The 20383-nt window shown below is 50.0% G+C and overlaps 1 protein-coding gene and 1 long non-coding RNA gene across 9 annotated transcripts in view; one reads left to right on the top strand and one right to left on the bottom strand.

The window, feature by feature from the left end:
- Positions 1-1275: 1275 nt before the first annotated feature.
- Positions 1276-20383, top strand: part of GATAD2B (GATA zinc finger domain containing 2B) — a 51295-nt gene continuing 32187 nt past the window's right edge. For 3 of the 6 annotated variants that reach the window (XM_060694276.2, XM_087880778.1, XM_087880779.1), the window contains exon 1: positions 1276-1518. The gene's annotated coding sequence lies outside the window, so the exon portion shown is untranslated. Of the gene's footprint in view, positions 1519-12282; positions 12856-20383 lie in introns of those variants that run through there. The other 3 variants (XM_060694275.2, XM_060694278.2, XM_060694277.2) reach the window with 2 other exon arrangements.
- LOC148111506 (uncharacterized) lies at positions 7846-12406 on the bottom strand. 3 transcript variants are annotated; one of them, XR_015730371.1, is made up of 3 exons: positions 12196-12335; positions 10515-11880; positions 7846-7979 (listed from the first exon to the last, which is right to left on the bottom strand). It is a non-coding gene; the product is annotated as an uncharacterized LOC148111506 (long non-coding RNA). The 3 variants fall into 3 exon arrangements; XR_015730370.1 differs by lacking the exon at positions 7846-7979 and adding an exon at positions 8193-8418 and having other exon boundaries at positions 12196-12406; XR_015730369.1 differs by lacking the exon at positions 7846-7979 and adding an exon at positions 9930-10399.

Raw genomic sequence — 20383 nt, forward strand, 5'->3', positions numbered from 1 at the left:
TTACTGGCCGGATACCTTTCTTGTCGCCAGTGCGGAGTTTTGTTCAGCAGATATATTCCCAATGTGCCCAGAGAGAGAACTATCTGCCTCTCCCTAGGATCGAACTCACAGCCTCTTGGATTGGGAGACGAGAGCTTCACCTCTAAGCTACCGCATCACTACCGTTCTCAGCTTTATGCTGGAGCATAAAGTGGATTCACACCGGATTTGGACGATAAAGAGGACAATGCTGGAAGAATCCGAGAGGGCTTTGGAGGTCGTACGGAGTCCAACGGCTTGGTGCAAGAGGGGAATCGGGCGTCCAAATTTTTCCACAGCATTTCCGTCGCTAAGCAAGGCAGTTTTTCAGTGAGTGGCACTCCAATCTATGTCCTCTTTTTTTTTTTTCTGAGGTTGTTAAGCGGATCATATAGACGTTAAATGAATCTGGCTTCCCTCCATTGTGGGAAGCCAGCTGAGGTCACCGACAGCAACCTGAGGATGAATGCATGCAGGTTTCCAAGCACCCAATTTTTGATCATGTGATACCACGGGGATGCTGCAACCGTCATAAGTGTGAGGAGTGGCCACATGTCGCATCTTCAATGCAGGGAAGGAAACCCATCGATGGCAGCTTCTTTGGCAGTTTTTGCTGCACAAACCATGGTTTATGTAAGCCAACATGGTTCCTAGCCAATGGGAGGTTTCCAGATTTGCAGAAACCCAGCCAAATGATGGTTTACTCAATTAACCATGATAGATCAAACCATGGTTTCTCCTGAGATGGTCCCAGGGGGGGTCGTAGATGCAAGCCACGTTTGGCTCTCGCTTTAAGCAAGCCATGGTCTGTCCGTTGCCAACCTGAGCCATGCAAAGGCAGCTTAGGACTTGTGCAACACAAACCACGATGCATTTGGGGGGCTCAATTATTGCACATTTTAATTAAGAGGGATTATTTTTTCCCCCTATTGAAAGCAAGGCAAGGCAAGCCTACGGTGGCCGCCGAGGGCCGGAATAATAAAAAAAACGCCCCGGGGCGCCTCCAGACGCCTCTCCCCCTCCCGCCGACACATCTTCCATGAGGCCGAGTACCCGGATGTGGCGGCTTAATATTAAAAAAAAAAAAAGGAGGGGGAGCGCTCCACGGAGGGAAGCTGCGCCGCCGCTGGTTGGCCTCGCCCGACGCCAGTCACCCGCTGTCTTGAGCCAATGGCAGCCCTCCCCCGGCCCCCCGCGCGCCTTCCTCGCCGCCCCATTGGCCGCTCGGCACGTCGCTCCCGCGCGGCGCCCAACCGCCGTCGTCGCTGGCGTCCCGGAAGGCGGGCCGCGGCCGGCGGGGCCCGCCGCCCAATCAAACGCATTGTTTGTGGTGGGTGCCGGCTCCGGCGGCGGCGGCGGAGGTGTCGGTGTCGCTGCTGGTGGCGCCGCGTCTGCTGTCCGCCGCCCGGCCTCCCGCTCCGCGCCCTCCCGCCGCCGCCGCCGCCTCTGCCGCCGCCGCCGCCCTCCCGCTCGGCCTGAGGGAGCCGCCGACGCCGCCAGGTGAGTGGAACCCGGAGGGGGCGGGGCCGGCGCTTGATTGACAGCTCGGCGGCCTATGGGGATCCCCGCTGGCCCCGGAGAGGGGGGGGCGTCTCCAGACCTGTCAATCAAAACTTGGGGGGGGCTAAATTAAGGGGTGCATTTCCATCCTGCCCCCTCCTCTCCAGGGAGACCCCTCTGCTTTTTTGGGGGGGCGGCACGTGGGGGCGGGGGTCCCTTTATGGGGGGGTGGAAAGCAGCCCCCTCCCCATAGAAACTGACATGGGGTTTTTCCAATGGCCATTCGACATCCTTGGCCCCCCCCTCGTTTGTCTGCGCCCCCTCCCCACTTTTAAGAAAGGCCCCTTTGGCTTTTGGGTGGAGGGGGGGATGAGTGGGGGTCTTTCCCCCCCCCTTGCTTTTGGTGGTGGTGGGGGGTCTTTGTTGCCAGATGTGGGGGGGGGAGAGAAGCCTTGGGGGCTGCTGATCTTGAATTGGGTGGGGGGGGTTTCAAGGGGAGGGAAAAAAAGGGGGGGCAGCCTCTGGTTTTGGGGTTGGGGGGGCGTCTGTGGGTCAGGCATATGGGTCTGGGGTCGTGTTTCTTTCTCTTTTTTTTTTTTAAGATATGCATCCATTCATTCATTCATTCATTCATTCCTGCCATTTCTGCCTTCCTGCTTGCAAAGTCTTTGCATTGGGGGGGGGGACGAGAGGCCAATGAAACCTGGGTCGGGGTGGGGGGGTCTTCAGCCGTCTGGAGTTTAGGGGGTGCCCCCTGTGAAGCCTCTCGGGGTGTCAAGGGACTTGGAGGGCGAAGCTGTGGTTGCTATCTCTTAAATCAAAAGGTTTGGGGGTGGGGGGGTGGCTTTTCCTGGGCGCCTTGCCCAGGGTGGAGGCGGCATCCTTGGCAGGGCCTCTAAATGGGGGGGGGGGTTTGATCGTGTTTAGGCAGGGGAATTTGGAGGGAGGGGTGTCTCAGCCTTTGGGACCCCCCTCCCCGTAAAAGATTTAACTGAGCCCCCCACCTCCTTCCAATTGTTGGCAAGCAAATATTGCGGGTGGGGGATCATTCAATTTGGGGGGGTGAGGTTATCAAAAGGCTTGATATATATATATATATTTTTCCCTTGTTGTTCTTTAGAAAAGGGGAGGGGGCTGTGATTATTTCCCCCCCCCAGGCTCGGTTTGGAAAGAAGTCGTGAGTGCCAGAGGGGTCCAAAATCAATTCTGTAGAGCTGAGAGGCAGTGGATTGTATGGAGGATCTTTTTGGGGGGTGTGGGGGGTATCTCAGATCAAAGGGGTCGGGGGGAGAGACCTGTCTGAGATGGAGAAGAAAACTAGGCCTCGTAGGGCAGAAAGTCCTTTCCCCCCAAAGGGGTCACAGTGCCAGCCTGGACCAAAGGGGGCTGCCTTGGCAGAGATAGGAACAGCCTCTTGACAGCTGTGCCAGATGTCAGAAGAGGTATGGGGGTACAGGGAGGTCCCCCCAGAAGTGGAACCTAGAGAGGAGTGGGGAGGGAGAGACCCCGCTGTCTCAAGGATGCCCATCATCTCATGTTGCCTTTATCCCTACCCCCTCTTATTTGGGGGGTGTCAGACGTCAGAAGAGATATAGGGGTTCGGGGAGGTCCCCCCAGAAGTTAAGTGGAGCCTAGAGAGGAGTGGGGGGTAGGGACCCCGCTGTCTCAAGGATGCCCATCATCTCATGTTGCATTTATCCCTACCCCCTCCTATTTGAGGGGGTGTCAGACGTCAGAAGAGATATGGGGGTTCGCGGAGGTCCCCCCAGAAGTGAAGTGGAATCTAGAAAGGAACAGCAGGAGGGAGAGACCCCACTGTCTCAAGGATGCCCATCATCTCAGCATGAAATGTTGCCTTTATCCCTACTCCCCCCGCCCTCTTATTTGGGGGTGACAGAACCCCTAAAGTGGGGAAGAAAGGGGTATCTGGCTCCCTTTTGCTTTCCCAAAGCTGGCTTCTCTTCCCTGGACGCTCAGAGGGCCGTGGGGCATCTCTTCCCCCCCCCCCAAAGAATTTTCCCCGCTGCCAAGCTGAGACCCATAGAAAACTCGGAATATTTTGAGTTTTAAGAGAGTCGCTGGTGGAAAGCTTTTTTTGTGTGTTTGCTTCCTGAGTCCTTTCCGCCGATCAAAATCCGCTCTTGTTGATTTTTGCATTTCCTCCGTGGGGAGAGAGAGAGATGGGGTGGGGGGGAGAGTCTTGGCACCCACCCACCCACCCCCGGCGCCTCTTTTACACCCAACCCGCCGCGATGTCTCAACCCACTCGTCCCCCCCCCCCCAGAAGCCGCCTCTCGTGGGTGGCAAGACGTAAAAAGCTGTTTGCTTGCCTTCAGATCAGATTGGGAAAAGAAAAGAAAAAATGGAGGAAGAGGGGATCTTGTGTGTTTCCTCACCCCAGGCCCATCTGGGGCTCAAGGAATCCCCCCCCCTCTCCGTGTTTCCCAAAAGCTGGCCGTGTCTTGGAAAAAAGCAGAGGGCGGCGCGAAGAGTCTTCTTGTCCCCTTCCTCCTCTCTCGAAGAAGACATTTTATTCGGGGGGAAACGTGCGGGCGGGCATTCTTGCTCCCCGAAATCGAAGGGTTAATATTTCTTCTTTGACCGGAGATGGTGGAATTGGCAGGCGGGAGGGAGAGGAGGAAGACGGGGATTGGGGATCTGGGATCGTCCCCACCTGCTTGGCAGCCCTTCTCCGTCCCTCCCCCTCATCCCTCCCCCTCGGGGACGGCGGGCAGAGGGTTCACACCCCCACCCACCCCGAGCTAAAAGACCCCCCCCTCCTAACTTACAAGCAAACCCTTAACGGAGACCCCCTGCTCCTTCAGCATCTCCAGCCCCTGGAAGAACAGAATCTATTTTCAGAAAGGGTCCCGGCATATAACAGGCCAGGATATTGGGGAGGAGGGGGGGTGTCTCTCTATCTCTCCCCCTACCCCATTTCTACCCCAGGGATAGCCCTTGATCTAAATAATTCCGTTTCGGACCATCCAGCAGGTAGACAGAGCCTTTGGTAGAGGTTGACATGATTATCATCATCATCATCTTCATCATCATCATTACTACTGGAATGTCTGGGCCCCGCCCTAGCCCGTGGGCCGAACGTGTTAGAGATGGTGTGCGTCTGTGTGTGTGTTTGCACACATAGCAAATTGCAGGTTTGGCACCCCCAGAGAGTGGGTGCTAAGCTAGAAGTGTTTTTGGCTGGGACGCTCCTTGGCCTCCAGCTGTTTCCAGAGGTTCCATGCAAATTTCACGGCGGCGGGCAGCCAGTTTGTAGAAATGGGGGTGGGGGGGAGCCAAGAAAAGTATTATTTTGATTTATTTTCCATGGGGGGGGTGGGCTGTCTACGCTCCCCCCCCACCCCCCGTGGCTGTTGTGGGCCTCTTCTTCTGACACTCCCAATCTTCTGTTTTGCTAAATTTACTGGTACATGTGGTCCTCGGCTTAACGACCTACAAAATTTCTGTGGACTAAGTGCAAGACGTGTGTGAAGTGAGCTTTGCCCCCTTTTATGACCTTCCTTGCCGGGTGCCCATTACAGTCTTAAGTCGGTCGTAAAAAGAGGACCACATGACTGGCCAGTTGTTGAGTTGCCAAATTTCCTCCCTGTTATCTAATTGGCATCTTTCGCCTGATTTAAGTGGGGGGGGGGAGATTGACCCCAGATTAGCTGTGGGTCAGCACTGACTTATCTCCCCCGTCTCACTTGCTCCAGGACTGAGAAGCGTCATAAAACAAGGAGGGTTTTAAAAGCCATCTTGCCTTTCTTCAGAAAACTCAGCTCAACTTTTACCAAAGTTTCACCGGCTCCTGTAGAAAAAACTCTGCCGGTATAAGTGACTGTCTCCCTGCTGACTTAAGCCAGACTAGGATACTGATGCTGTCGGGGTTCAGCGGCCCCCTAAAATTAAATGGGAATTAAGTGCTTCCCTAGTTTAACAAAACAACGTAGCCTATACAGTAGTCTTCGACTTACGACCACAATGGAGCCCAAAATTTACGTTGCTAAGACATTTTGTTAAGTGAGTTTTGCTTCCTTGCCATGGTTGTTAAGTGAATCACTGCCGTTGTTAAGATAGGACAAGGATCAGCAACCTGCGGCTCTGGAGCCGCATGTGGCTCTTTCACCCCTCTGCTGCAGCTCCCTGTCACTCAAAATATGCGTCATAACCACCAATGTGCGACACCCGCCGGAACGTGATTTATTGAGCTTTTCAACCCCCGGTAGGCCAACTATGGATAAATCCAAGAAAAGAAAAGTTTCAGAAGAAAAAAGAACATTTAATTCAACTACATATTCTAGCTTTGTGGCCGCTCGAGAAATAGTCAGGAACTGGAAGGGTTTTGTGACTCCCGGTGTTTTCTTTTCTGTGGGAAACGGGTTCCAAATGGCTCTTTTGAGTGTTTAAGGTTGCAGACCCCTAAGCTAAAAACACAGTTGTTAAACAAATCCAGTTCCCCCTCAACTTCGCTTATCAGAAGGTTGCAGGACCCCCGGGTGGGGGTGGGGGGGACGATGCTGCAACCGTCATAAATACGAAGCAGCTGCCAGGCATCTGAATGGTGCTTGCCGCCACGGTCATAAGTGTGAAAAACGGTCTCAAGTCCCTTTTTTCCAGTGCCGTTGTACCTTTGAACGGTCACTAAACGAACGGTCGTAGGTTGAGCGCTACCTGCAATCTTCTGAAGCCCCTTTACCTGCAGTAGAGCGATTCGTCGCAGGTTTTCTGATTCTTGTCTTTATCGCTTGTTTTATATATATCTGGATTTCTTGCGCCTTTACGGCAAATGAGGTTAGACTTAGCATTATCCTAAACGACAAAACGGACGCGGTGGCTCAGTGGCTGAGCTTGTCGATCGAAAGGTCGGCAATTCAGCGGTTCGAATCCCGAGTGCCGCGTCACGGGGTGAGCTCCCATCACTTGTCCCAGCTTCTGCCAACCTAGCAGTTCGAAAGCAGGTAAAAAATGCAAGTAGAAAAATAGGGACCCCCCTTTGGTGGGAAGGGAACAGCGTTTTCCATGCGCCTTTGGCGTTGAGTCATGCCGGCCACGTGACCACGGAGACGTCTTCGGACAGCGCTGGCTCTTCGGCTTTGAAACGGAGATGAGCAGCGCCCCCTAGAGTCAGGAACAACTAGCACATACGTGCAAGAGGAACCTTTCCCTATCCTAAATGAGCAATTTTTCCCACTTTAGCAATGGGGCAGGGGCTTCCGTGCGCCCCGAGGCATCCCTGGAGATCAGGCCACGGACAGGCTGACACCCCTCTCCCCTCCCATTGTCTGCCAAGCTTCCTGTCCGCTTCCCATCGAACGAGGCAAAAGGAACTAGTGCTTCCAGATGTTCCCAGCCAGCCATGAGAGGGGAGGGACACTCAGACACATCTGGAAGCGGAGAGATTCTCCTTCACCCCCCCCCCCTCAAACAACTTTTGATTTTGGCAAGCAGGAAACCCCCATCCCATCCCTTCTTTGGGGCAGCCCCTCAAATACTGGAAATCTGCTATCGTGCCATCCCTAGTCCTTCTTTTCACTAGACTAGCCATACCCAGTTCCTGCAATTCCTTTTCTTCCAGCTAGATCTGCTAGATCTCATTCCCCCCCCCCACCGCCCCGCCCCGAAATGTCTTGCCAGAACTGGTCCCTACTTTTTAGAGAGTAGGGACTCTCTAGGGAGTAGGGACTTTGTTTTGTTTTATTAGATTTATATACCGCCCTACTCCCGAAGGACTCGGGGCGGTGAACAGGCACAAAATAAAATAACATAAATGCAAAAGTTAAGAACATAATGAAAACCAGATTAAATAATTTAGCCCGAGACAATTTAAAAATCCCAATAATTTAAAACAGATTAAAATTTCGATTTAAAAGAATTTTAAAACGGGGGAGAAAATTAGGCCAGGCCGGCTTGCTGGAATAGGAGCACGACGGAAAGTGCGCGGATCCGGGATCCTCCGTATTTCTGGGGGGAGCTCGTTCCAGATAGTGGGTGCCCCCACAGAGAAGGCCCTCCCCTTGGGGGCCGCCAGCTCTAACTGGCTGATGTTGGATGCCAGGCGAAACAAGGCACACCCCACTCGGAGACCCAGCGGTGGGCAGGGGGCACCACCCGTGCCAGGCCTGGTTTGCTTAACCGATGCAACTTTTTACAGCCTCCAGTTTCCTGCAGGTGGTTCGAGCCAATTCAAGCGAGCTGCAAAGGAAATGGGGACTGAGGTGGAAAAGCGAACCAAAAGTCGTGTGTGAATTCCATGGGGCAGTCCCAGACCCCCAAGGCGGGGGGAGGGAGGGGGTATTTAGGCAAGTGACATACACCTCCAGGAACTTTCTCAAAAAATTCTTAAATCTTTATTATTTCTTCTCGCCTGTCATTTGAGCCAGTCTGGAGACGTCGTTTAAGTTTTCAGCCCCTCTGAATTTTCTTCGATGGCATAAAGATGGCATCGGTGTCATCCTTTGCTAAAGAAAAGCGAGAAGTATTTTAAATACAACCAAATTCTGCCAGGGTCGAACAAGGATTTTTTTTAAAGTTATGCAGAGCCTTTGCTTTGATTCATTGAACGCCTGGCTATTCTGCCAAGCCCAGCTGAGGCAGTAAAATTTCTCCCAACGGGACGCTTGTTCCTAATAATAATAATAATAATAATAATAATAATAATAATAATAATAATAATAATAATAATAATAATTTTATTTCTATACCGCCCTTCTCCCGAAGGACTCAGGGCGGTGTACAGCCAATTTAAAAACACAAGACACAACAATAATTAAAAATTAAAATAATTAAATAGATTTGGCCACTTTAAAACCCCAAAAATTTAAAATACCCCAATTTAAAATCATTATGTGGATAGCCCGGCCTGGCGGAACAACAGGGTCTTCTGGGTCTAAGAGATTCCTAAAAAAAAAAAAAGTAGCAGAATTAACAGAATTGCAAAGCGGGAAGGGACCTTGGAGGTCATCTAGTCCAGCCCCCTGCTCCAGCAGGAGAACCTACCACCATTTATTTATTTATTTATTTATTAATCAAATTTCTATACCACCCTACTCCCGAAGGACTCAGGGCGGTGAACAGCCAAGATAAAATACAGATAATACAAATATTAAAAAATCCCTTAAAATTATTAAATATTTCGGCCGAAACGCAGATTAAAACACCCAATTTGTAAAATCACGAATTAAAAAATTTAAAAATTTAAAAGATGGGAGTTAGGCCAGGCCAGACTTTCAGACAAGTGACTGTCTAGTCTCTTCTTAAAAACCTCCAGTAATGGAGCACCCACGACTTCTGGTGGCAAGCAGTTCCACTGGCTAATTGTCCTCCCTGCTAGGAAGTTTCTCCTTCATTCCAGGTTGCTTCTCTCCTTGGTGAGTTTCCATCCGTTGCTTCTTCTCCTGCTTTGGAGAATAGGATGACAACCCCCCCCCCCTCTTCTTTGGGGCAGCCCCTCAAATATTTGGAACCCTCCTATCATGTCCCGTCACCCCCCCCCCCCCCGTCCTTCTTTAAAGTAGCAAAACTATGGGTGATTTCCCATTTATTAATACAGTATTATTATGATGATGATCAGCTGGAACAGAGCAACCCATGATCTTCCAGATGTGAATTTGCATAATTGTGAGTGCAGAATTTGGACGATTCTGTCCCTGTTTGGTAGCAGAGAGAAAATACAGTTGCTGCAGCCGTAATTATTAAATTACTTTTCTCACTTCCCATTCCGGGCCAGATTAAGCCAAACAGACTCTATATGAACGGTGCCTAACCCGCAATATTTATTTGCGCATATATTGAATTTCTAGGACGCCCATCTCGCTCAGCTAGTAGGAAATTAACCGGTTTGGGGGGCAATACGGTTATTCGCCGATTATTTCCCCCCTTTGGAATTAAAGCAGGACGGTTTAGACGGCTAAAGTTAAATCGATTAAAAACAAACTTGTGATCAGCTAAAAAAAAAACCCCAACCACCTACCTTTAATTAAAGCCGACCACAGAGTGTCTATTTTCGTCCCGTTTTAGTTACTTTCACGTAGACAGAAAGTTGAAACATCTGAGCAAAAATCCCTGTGTTTTTCCTTCCACTTCCTAAATCGTTTTTTGTTTTTTTTTAAAAGAAACATTATTTCTTATCTTGTGTTAAAATAGTTTATTTTTCTAACCTATTGCAAATAGAGATGTCTCTTTCTCTGGTGTTCCTTTTTTTTTTTTTTTTTTTTAAAGGAATCTTGAAACGGATGAATTTCTGTTCCCAAATTAACAAATTTTGTCTCCTTGGCCTGCTAAAACGTAGAAGCTTCTATTGATTTGCGATTTCTTGGATCGGCCACAAACTGGACTCTGGAAAGGGCCTAAGATACTTGAAGGGGCTTGACTGACAGCTCCATGACCCCCCACTGTTAGAGAGAGATGCATTTATTTATTTTATTTTATTTATTTTATTTTATTAAATTTCTATACCGCCCTTCTCCCGAAGGACTCAGGGCGGTGAACAGCCACAAGATAAAACACATAAATACAAAAATTTAAAATAAATTAAAAACGAATTAAATAATTTGGCTGAATTTAAAATACCCCATAATTTAAAAACAAATTAAAATTTACATTTAGATTTATTTATTTATTAAACTTATACGCTGCCCATTTGGCTTCCCCTGCAGGACCTCAGTGTCGGGGCGCAGTTGGGGCGCAAGGGAAGGATATAGGAAGCTTTTAAGCGTCTCCTCTATTTTCGGCTTGACTTGGTCTCCATGTCGGGGAAATTCAGCTCCGCCGCTCTTCCCTGTTTGTTTAGCTTTCTTCTTGCGGGGAAGAGGGGTGACCCAGCCATTTCCCACACCGCCGTCATCCCAGGGACTCTTTATACCCTTCATCAGTTCTCTTCCTGGAAATTGAGCAGAGCGGTTATATCTTCTGCTTTTCAGCACCCCCAAAAAGTCTTTAAGAGCTGCTTGCAAACCAATAAGAAGTTTAAAGGTAAAGCTTCCCCTCACACATACCTGATAGTCGTTCCCGACTCTAGGGGGCGCTGCTCATCTCCGTTTCAAAGCCGAAGAGCCAGCGCTGTCCAAAGACGTCTCCGTGGTCATGTGGCCGGCATGACTCAACGCCAAAGACGCACGGAACGCTGTTATTACCTTCCCACCAAAGGTGGTGCCTATTTTTCTACTTGCATTTTTTTTACCTGCTTTCGAACTGCTAGGTTGGCAGAAGCCGGGACGAGTCACGGGAGCTCACCCCGTTCCGCGGCATTAGGGACTCGAACCACCAAACTGCCGACCTTTTCGATCGACAAGCTCAGCGTCTTAGGCCCCGAGCCACCGCGTTCCTTATAAGAAGTTTGTCTTATCTTAAATTTAGGTTCTTAACGCGTGTTCCTTGATTTGTTTGAAGGACCTGCTCCATCTATTGGAGTTTATTAACCAAAATAACGAGAGTTGGAAGGGACCTCGGAGGTCTTCTAGTCCAACCCCCTGCTCAGGCAGGAAACCGGAGACCATTTCAGACAAACGGCTTTCCAATCTCTTCTTTAAAAACTTCCAGTGTTGGAGCATCCACAACTCCTGGAGGGAAGCCAGGAGTTGTTTAATTGTCCTCACAGTTAGGAAGTTTCTCCTTAATTCCAGGTTGCTTCTCTCCTTGGTTAGTTTCCATCCATTGCTTCTTCTCCTGCCTTCAGGGGCTTTGGAGAATAGGGGGAAACACCCCCCCCTCTTCTTTGGGGCAACCCCTGGGATTCACCAGGGTCTCCAGCTCCAAATTTAGCTTCCATTCCCAGAGGCTGTCCTCCTCCTCATTCCAAAGCTGGCCTTCATTCATTCATTTATTCATTCATTCACTCATTCATTCATTCATTCCACCAGGGCAGAGTGTACCCAGGGGGCAGCCACCTGTTATTCCAGATCGGTGTGCATCTCCAAGGATCCCTGAGCCGTAGGACAATTTCTGATTGGAGTCAGGTCTGTCCAGCCTAGCTGAGAAGTTTTACTCCGGGTTTACTTCCCCTTGGCAAACTTTTAAGACCCACGGACTTCAACAACTCCCATGAATTCCGGGGCCTCGAAGTTCACGGGTCCTTAAAAGCCGCCACGTGCGAGGAAAACTCCGCTCCGGATGGCAACGCCAAGCAGCATATCTCATTCTGATGGGTGGCACACGCATCCAGATGTTCAGGCTGGATTTGGCCTCCCTGCCCACCTCTCGGGAGGCAGATGTGGCGGTTTCGTAATACGGAAAGAGATTCTTGACGGATGTCAGCTGTTCCGCGCCCAACGCTGCCTTTCGCAAGCGATTCCCTGGAGATTCGTGTCGGCGTCGATTATTACGACCACGGATGGGAAGGTGGCACCTGGCACCTCAGCACATCTGGAACGGAAGAGAGAGATCTCATCCCCTGGCAAGGCCCCCACTCGAGGCTCGGCCTCCTGTCACACGGCGACTTTTTAAATTTTATTTTTTTTTAAAAAAAAAAAACGGAATTGCCTGCCACTTGGTCAAAGGCCCCTGTGTACCAACTCAGCCATTGGCACCGTCGCCTTGCCAGTGGCTTAAGCCGGGTAGAAATCCTTTGCCCATCCTTTGGGGGGTCTTTGCTCCTTCAACCGCTCGTCCTCCCCTTTTCCCTTCCCTCCTCTTCCTCCCCTTCTTCCGAAGACCCCGGCAGGAAAAGTTCACACTTACGAATGAGAGGCCAAATTTGGCGGGGTGCCAGCATCTCCTTTCCACTTGGGGGTGGGGGGGCAGGCCGAGCCAGCGCCTCCCCCCCCCTCCAGTGCCAGCCGAGGATCAGAGGTGGGCGCCATAACCGGGCACCGCCTCTGATGCCACCGACCAACTTCTTTCTTTCTTTCTTTCTTTCTTTTTTTTTAAAAGCAATAATTCCATGTCCTGAGGTTAAAAACCGGCTGCAACTGGTTTTATTTTATTTTTTTATTTTTTTATTTTTTTTCCCCCCCTTCCTCTCCCCTGCCTCCGCTAGGCATCATGGGTAAAAGTAAAGCCTCCTCTCTTTCTCTCTCTCTCTCTCTCTCTCTCTCTCACTCTCTCTCTCTCTCACTCACTCTCTCACCCACCTCCCCCCCCCTTTCTTTTGTTTAATATAACGGCACCACAGATGATTGGCAGCGACGTGCCCGTTCGGCGGCGGCTGGGCTCGGGCTGGTCCCTGGAGGGGGATGGCACGCCGCGGCCACCCCTCTTGCACCGAGGGGGCTTCTGGTGGTGAGAAGGCCCCCCGGCTCACCCCTCCTCTGCCCTCTTGGCGTGCTCCGGCTTCCCCTCCATCTGTCTGCCTGGCCCCCCCTCCAGACAAGTCAAGGAGGGTTATAGCATACGCTACCTGTAAGTATCCTTTGGGGGAGTCCTTTTTCTGCTTGCTCGCTCCCCCCATCTCTACCCCTTCCTCCCTCTCTTTCCCCCCCCACCTCTTTCTTTCTTCCAAACCAAAACAGTGCACCCCTCAAAAAAGGAGGGAACGGGGGGTGGGGGGGTGGGAGAAGGAAATCAGCTGAGACTTTCCCCCAAATTCTTCTCCATCTTCCTTCTCTCTTCAACAGTGAATTCTTTCTATTTATTTTTTTTCTCCACCCCCCCCCTTCCATTCCTGAATTCGAGGCGTCGTATATATTTGCGCATCCCTCTGCTCCCCCCCCCCCGGTCCTGGAAGTGGTGGGGAGGGGGGTCCCCACACCCACCCCAAGATCAGAAAGGTGGGGAAGGGGGAGTGGGTTAAGGAAGCCCCCCCCTCCCCGAGTGTGGTCGAACGTCTTCTATTGTCTGGCGTGCTGATAGTTGGATCGAATGCCCCCAGCCTTCTCCTCTCCCTCCCTTGCGGGCCCCCCCCTCTTCCTCCTCTTCCTCCTCCTCCTCCTCTTTCCCCCCTCCCCTTCCTCTCTCCTTCATGTCAGCTACAACCCAAGCTCTGTGAATGGAAGGCACAAGGCTGACGAGGGAGGCAGTGCGCGCTCCTCTTGGAGGGGGGGGGAGGCTGGCCGGCTGCCAAGGGCTGGAAATCTGGCCGTGTGTGCGCGTGTGTGCGCACGGGAGCGAACACACACAAAAGCAACGCGTGTGTGCAAAGAGAGAGAGAGAGGCGAGTAGGAAGGGCCTTCCCTTGCGGGCCCAAGGAAATCACAGCCCTCTTATATAAGGCGGGCTGCGTCACAGGAGGGGAAGAAGGGAAAGGAGTGGGCTGGAAACCCACCCACCCCTCCTTCCTTCCCTCCATCCATCCATCCATCCATCTATCCATCCATCCGTGAAGCTTTGCATTTCCGTCTGGAAAGGGGAGAGCCGGTCCCAACCTGAATTTTTATTTTTCCTTTTTTTCCCCCTCCTCACCTTTCATGGGGAGGGGGTGTCCAGCCCCCCACCCCTCACATAAACCCCCTTCCCCACTTCTCCCCTCTTCCGCCCTTGGCTCAGGAATCGAAAAGCTCGCGGGTTGATCATTGCAAAAATTCCTGGGCATTTTTTCTCAGGTGTTTTTTTTAATTTTATTTTATTTTTGTTCCCTGATTTTGGATTTGAGTCTAGGGAGTCCTCCAACTTCCAACCGTTCGTTTAGTGACCAAAGTGAAAACGGCACTGAGAAAAATGTGACTTAATGACCGTTTTCCACACTTACGACCGTTTTCCACGCTTACAACTGTCGTGGCATCTCCACAATTATTGGGATTTTTAATTGTCTCGGGCTAAATTATTTAATTTGGTTTTAATTATGTTTCTAACTTTTGTATTTATGTATTTTATTTTGTGCCTGTTCACCGCCCTGAGTCCTTCGGGAGTAGGGCGGTATATAAATTTAATAAAACATAAAACATAAACAAACAGTCAGGGGATCAAAATTTGGCCGCTTGGCCACTGGCTCGTATTTATGACGGTCGCGGAGTCTCCCGGGCGGGGGGTGGCTGTCCCGCAATCCCCTTTTGCGACCGCCTTGAGCAAAACCAATGGGAGAAGCCGGATTCGCTGAACAGGCCATGCTCACTTAACAACCGCAGGGATTCCTTTAACCACGGTGGCCAGGAAACAGGGCAAAAGCTCACTTAACAACTGTCTCGCTTAGCAGTGGAAGTTTTGGGCTTTGGATTGCGGTCGTAAGTCGAGGACTACTTCACGGAGAAGTTGGGGTTTTAGAAGGTTTTGGAAGACCCGGGCCACGGTGGCAAACCCCGTGCTCACTTCGGCCCATGCACAGTGTCCATCCGCTTTTGCGTGAAAGTTGTCGTCGCGGCTAGATTTAAGGCGGGTGTCGCATGTTTTGGTGAACATCAGAACGGACGATGCTGGCGGGATTCTGGTCCCGTCTTTCTCAACCTCAGCAACGTTAAAACGTTTGGACTCCGACTCCCAGAATTGATAATACAGGTTGTTGTCGACTTACAAGAGTTTTCTTAGTGACCGTTCAAAGTTACGACAGTGGTGAAAAAAAGAGCCTTTTTCACACATCCGTTGCAGCCTCCCCACGGGTCACGGGACACTTGGCAACTGATTCAGATTTATGACAGTCTCAGCATCCCGGAGGTGGGGAGCCAGGATCCCCTTTTGCGACCTTCCCCCAACCAGGGAAGATGGATTCATTTAACGACCGTGTTAGTAATTTCACAGCTGCGGCGATTCGCTTATTAACACAAAACGTGGCAGGCGAAGGCCGTAAAACGGGACGAAACTCACTCCACAAACGTCTCGCTCGGTAACGTAAATTTTGTTGCTCCGTTGTGGTCGTATGTCGGGGACTTACCTGTCTCGCCATCGGAAATAACTCAGGCTCCAAAACTTGGCCGACTTTCGTCGCCTTAACCCTTCGCGCCGTAATTTGTAAACTTCCGACGGCGGCCTTGCGAAATGCTCCGTTAAAAAATTTCCTGCGCGTTCGTGGAATGTTTTTTTTTTTTTTCATTTTAAGCGAAATTCCGTTTATAGAGAAATTGAGCAGAATTTCCACCCCTCGTGTCCCAACATCACCTGGTCCCTTTTTTTGCGAACCTTCCAACCAACCAAGTCAAGTGGGGAAGGGAGATTCGTTTAACGACCGGGCGACTAATTTACCGACTGCGACGATTCACTTAACAAATTGTGCTTGAGGCCGGTCGTAAAATTGGGCAAAAACTCACTCAATGACTCACTTAACAACAGAAAGGTTGAGTGGCACAACAGACCGAAAACAACAAAGTTGTTTTTTGTTTTTTGTTTTTTTGTCTCTTGGATCTGGAGATCGGAGTCGGAGAAACTTTTATCAAAGTCGTGCGAGGAATGCCGGAGTTTTTATTTGCTTCGTTGGCAGATTTCCTTCTTTATGTTTTGAAGGGTTTTTTTTTGTGTGTGTGTGTAGCCTCGATTGGTGGTGTTTCTCTAAAATTATAAATGGAGTGGTTTGGGGATTCGTGCCCCTTTAAGAGAGCCGGTGAGTTGGTCTTTAGTTTTCGTCCCCGTTAAGCAGTATAGAAATTTGGGTATGTGTGTGCTGTTTTGTTTTTTTTTTAATTCCCTGCACGTACAAAATTAAATAAAAGGAAATCAAAATACCCACTTTTCAACAAGCAGGGCTAGCATAAACATCTAAATTCTATGCCAAGGTCTTAGCAGATACACCAAGTTGACTCAATTTATTATTTACTGTTTATAAAAAAATAATAATAATTATATGTATATGAAATCTTAATCTGTTCACCGCCCTGAGTCCTTCGGGAGAAGGGCGGTATAGAAATTCAATCAATCAATCAATCAATCAATCAATCAATAAAGGTAGATTTTTTTTAGCTCTGCATAACTTGGAATCAAGTCTTGGGAAAGCAGATAAGCTTCTAGTCCACTGATTTTCAAGCTCTGGAATTTTTAAGATGGGTGGACTCCAACTCCCAGAATTCCCCAGCCAGCCATGCTGGCTGGGGAATTCTGGGAGTTGGAGTCCACCCATCTTAAAAGTTGTTGAAGTTGAAAACGCTCTTCTAATCTCTCATTCTTTTGCATCAGACTGGCGGCCTCCCCACTCCTCCCTCCCCCCAGGTGTGTGTGTGTGTGAGACACACACAGACACCCCAAAAGCGTGGGTTATGAAAGCCATTTAATATTCCAATTAACCGGTGGGACAGCTTGCCTCGAGAAATTGTGAATGCTCCAACACTGGAACTTTCTAAGAAAAGATTGGACGTCCATTTGTCTGGAACGGCTTAGGGCCGTGATGGCGAATCTGTGGTATGCGTGCCACAGGTGGCACGCGGAGTCATATCTGTGAGCCATCACCCTAGATCAGCTGTACCGCACATGCGCGTGCCGGCCAACTGATTCTAAGGCTTTTCGGTCCCACCGGAAGTCGGGAAACGGACCGTTTCCTGTCTCTGGGGTGGTAGGGAAGGCTGTTTTGGCCCTCCCCAGACTCCAAGAAAGCTTCTGGAGCCTGGGGAGGATGAAAAACGGACCTACCCGGCCATCGGGTGCCAAAAGTGGGGGGATCACAGAGGGGTCGCATGCACATGCGTGGGGGGCCGGGGTGCATTGAATTATGGGTGTGGACACGCACACGCGTGACCCCGCCACCTCCGCTTCCCCTGCTTTTGGCACGCGACGGCAAAAAGGTTAGCCGTCACTGGCCTAGGGTCTCCTCTCTTGGGGGTTGGACTAGATGACCTCCAAGGTCCCTTCCCACTCTGTCATTCTGTTAAGATGCCCACCTGGGACCGCACTTCTTTTTCTCTGTGACTCCTTAGGCCTTAGTTCCTTTCCTTGAGTGCCTCTGAGCATAGGCAGAGATTTTCACTCTTCCCCCCCCCCAACAAAATACAGGTGGGTTCCTGTCACAGCTGCTGGCCTCCCCCGAAATGGGCTCTCCTGTTTATTTATTAATTTTTATATATATATATATTTCATTATTTTTTATTTATTTTAGTTTGTGTGTTCGAAACGAACACACAAACACACTCAACACCCCATCAAAGCATGCCCCGGTGCCAATCAGGGCTCAAAATCTTACCGTGCGTCGCTCGAAGAAGTAAGCCTGGCTACGTCAGCCCTGCCTCCCTCCTTAAATCAGTTTCCTTAGTCTAAATTTGAGCAGGTCTTTTTTTTAAAAAAATAAAAAACCTAGTGTGTCTTTCTAGGAATTTCTCTCCACAGGTCGCCCTCGACTTAACGACCAGAGTTGAGCCCAAAATTTGTCTCGCTTAAGTGAAACGTGTGAAGTGGGGGGGGTTGCTCCGTTTTACGACTTTCCTTGCCGCCGTTATTAAGCGAGCCGTTGCCGTTGCTAAGCCAGCGACGGGGTCGTTAAGCGAATCCGGCTTCCCCGTCGACTTGGCTCATCCGAAGGTCGCAAAGGGGGAATCACTCGTCCGTCCCCCCCCCCGGGGTTATGCAACCGTCATAAATACGAGCCAGTTGCCAAGCGTCTGAATTTCGAATCGCGCAAACCGCGGGGATGCTGGAAAGCTCGTAAGTGTGTGGGGGGGGGGAAACCGGTCGTAAGTCGCTTTGTCTTTTTTTTCAGTGCCGTCGTAACTCTGAGCAGTCACTAAACGAAGCGTTGTAAGTCGAGGACTACCTATAGAAGCAAACAGGCCCTTTCCCTTTACATTTTGGGCTTCCAGATTCGGCTGGAAATTTTGACCAGACGTGATAATTTTAGAAGAACCAGCCACGTAAAAGCTACTTCGGTTCTAATAATAATAATAATAATAATAATAATAATAATAATAATAATAATAATAATAATAATAATAATAATAATAATAATAATAATAATAATAATAATAATAATAATAATAATTTTATTTCTATACCGCCCTTCTCCCGAAGGACTCAGGGCAGTGTACAGCCAATTTATTCCTGGGACCATCCGAGATCCCTTCCCTCGGCCTCCGTGATCCCTTTTTCCTTTTGGGGTAGATCCCCATCCCCGCCGCCTCCTTCGAGACCTTCCCTTAAACTCCCAAATCCTCCCCTCCCCAAAACCCAACCACGGGCGAGGAAGAGGAGGAGGAGGAGGAAGAAAGCAGCTAATTCGCGCTCAACAAGTTTCTTTGCAAGCCGAGCTTTGCTTGGGGAGGGGGTGTCCACCCCCCCACCCCTCTCTGTCACCCTTTTGGAAAACCCTACCCACGACCTTCCTCTGGGGGGGATCCCCGATCTAAAATGCAATGCCTTTTTTTTTCATCCCGTGGCGATGGATGGTGGGGGGGGGATCACGGACCCCCCTCGAAAGCAAGCGAGGTGCATTTTGGGGAGGGGGTTTCCGTCTTTGGCTGTGGAGAAGGCAGGTTCTCCCTGCCTTTCCCCCCCCTTCTCTCTCTATCCACCTTTGCTTCCCCCCCCCCATCCCCAGCCTTAAGGAGCCTTGGCCCGGCATTGTGTGCGAGTCGCGCAAGGGTCGCGACGAGGGAGAGAGTCCGTCCAGAAGGACAAACCAGGGATCTGGACTGGATCCAAGGGGCTGATTGATTTAATCTGCTGGCATTTCCCTCCCCCCCCCCTCTCTCTCCCCCCCCCTTCCTCTCTCTCTCTCTCTCTCTCTAGACCCCCTGCCCGCCCTCCGTAACCTGCTGGCTGTCAGTTCCCGGTTTTCCTTTTTAGGAAATTGTCCTTTTTATAGCATTGTATGGAAACGGCTGGGCGCCTTGGGAGACAGCCATTTTGTGCGTTGTGTCTCGAAATGCATCTTTTTCCCGGCACACACGCCGCTTTTCCGCTTTTAGCCACGCGCCGAGAAGTTGGGAAGAGAGAAAGAGAGAGAGAGAGAGAGAGAGAAAGAGAAAGATGCAGGCGAGGAGGGGGATAAAGAGAGAGGGGAGGGGAGACAGAAAGGGAGAGAGAAAGAGAAAAAGAGAGAGAGAGAGAAAGAAAAGGAGAGAGAAAGAAAAGGAGAGGGAAAGAAAAAGAGAGGGAGAGAAAGAAAAGAGAGAGAGAAAGAGAGAGAGAGAAAAGGGAAGGGGAAAGAAAGGGAGAGAGAAAGAGAAAAAGAGGGCGAGAGAGAGAAAGAAAAGAGAGAGAAAGAGAGAGAAAAAAAGAAAAAGGGAGAGAGAAAGAAAAAGAGAGAACGAAAAGAAAGAAAGGGAGAGAGATAGGCAGGCGAGCAGGGGGCTAAAGAGAGGAGGGGAGACAGAAAGGGAGAGAAAGAAAAAAAGAGGGAGAGAACGAAAAGAGAGAAAGGGAGAGAGGCAGGCGAGCAGGGGGCTAAAGAGAGGAGGGGAGACAGAAAGGGAGAGAAAGAAAGGGAGGGAGAAAGGAGAAAGAAGGAGAAAGAAAAGAGGGAGAGAAAGAAAGGGAGAAAGAAAAAGAGAGAAAGAAAAGAAGAGAGAGAAAGGGAGAGAGAGAGAGCGAAAAAGGGGGGGAGAGAGAGAGATGCAGGCTGGCAGGGGGCTAGAGAGAGAGGAGGGGAGTCAGAGAGAGAGAAAGGGGCAGCCCCTCCCCAAAACCCCCAAAGGGCGAACTGAAAAGGAGGGTGATGGGAGAAAAACCATCCGATAATTAAATGTCTCTGGAGATTCTCCATCATTCAAATCCTGGTTGTCTCAAATGTGCTTTTTCTTTTCTTTTCTTTTCTTTTCTTTTCTTTTCTTTTCTTTTCTTTTCTTTTCTTTTCTTTTCTTTTCTTTTCTTTTCTTTTCTTTTCTTTTCTTTTCTTTTCTTTTAAGAGGCAACTGGACTTTCTGCTTTTTTTTTTCTTTCTTTGAAGACGTTTCGCTTCTCCTCCAAGGAGCTTCTTCAGCTCTGACCCCCAACCAAGCCTGCCGCTTTGCCTCCCTCCCCTCGCCCCCCCCCCCAAAAAAACGTGCAATTCGCTCCTTGCCACGTGGGAGTGGGGGAGAACCCCATTTTCCTTCTTTAAAAAAGCCAGCCAAAGAGGATGGTTTTTTTTTTTTTTATCCTTGGATTC

Source organism: Pantherophis guttatus, chromosome 18 (assembly GCF_059756535.1).
Source record: "Pantherophis guttatus breed Tessera chromosome 18, ASM5975653v1, whole genome shotgun sequence".
Lineage (NCBI taxonomy): Eukaryota > Metazoa > Chordata > Lepidosauria > Squamata > Colubridae > Pantherophis > Pantherophis guttatus.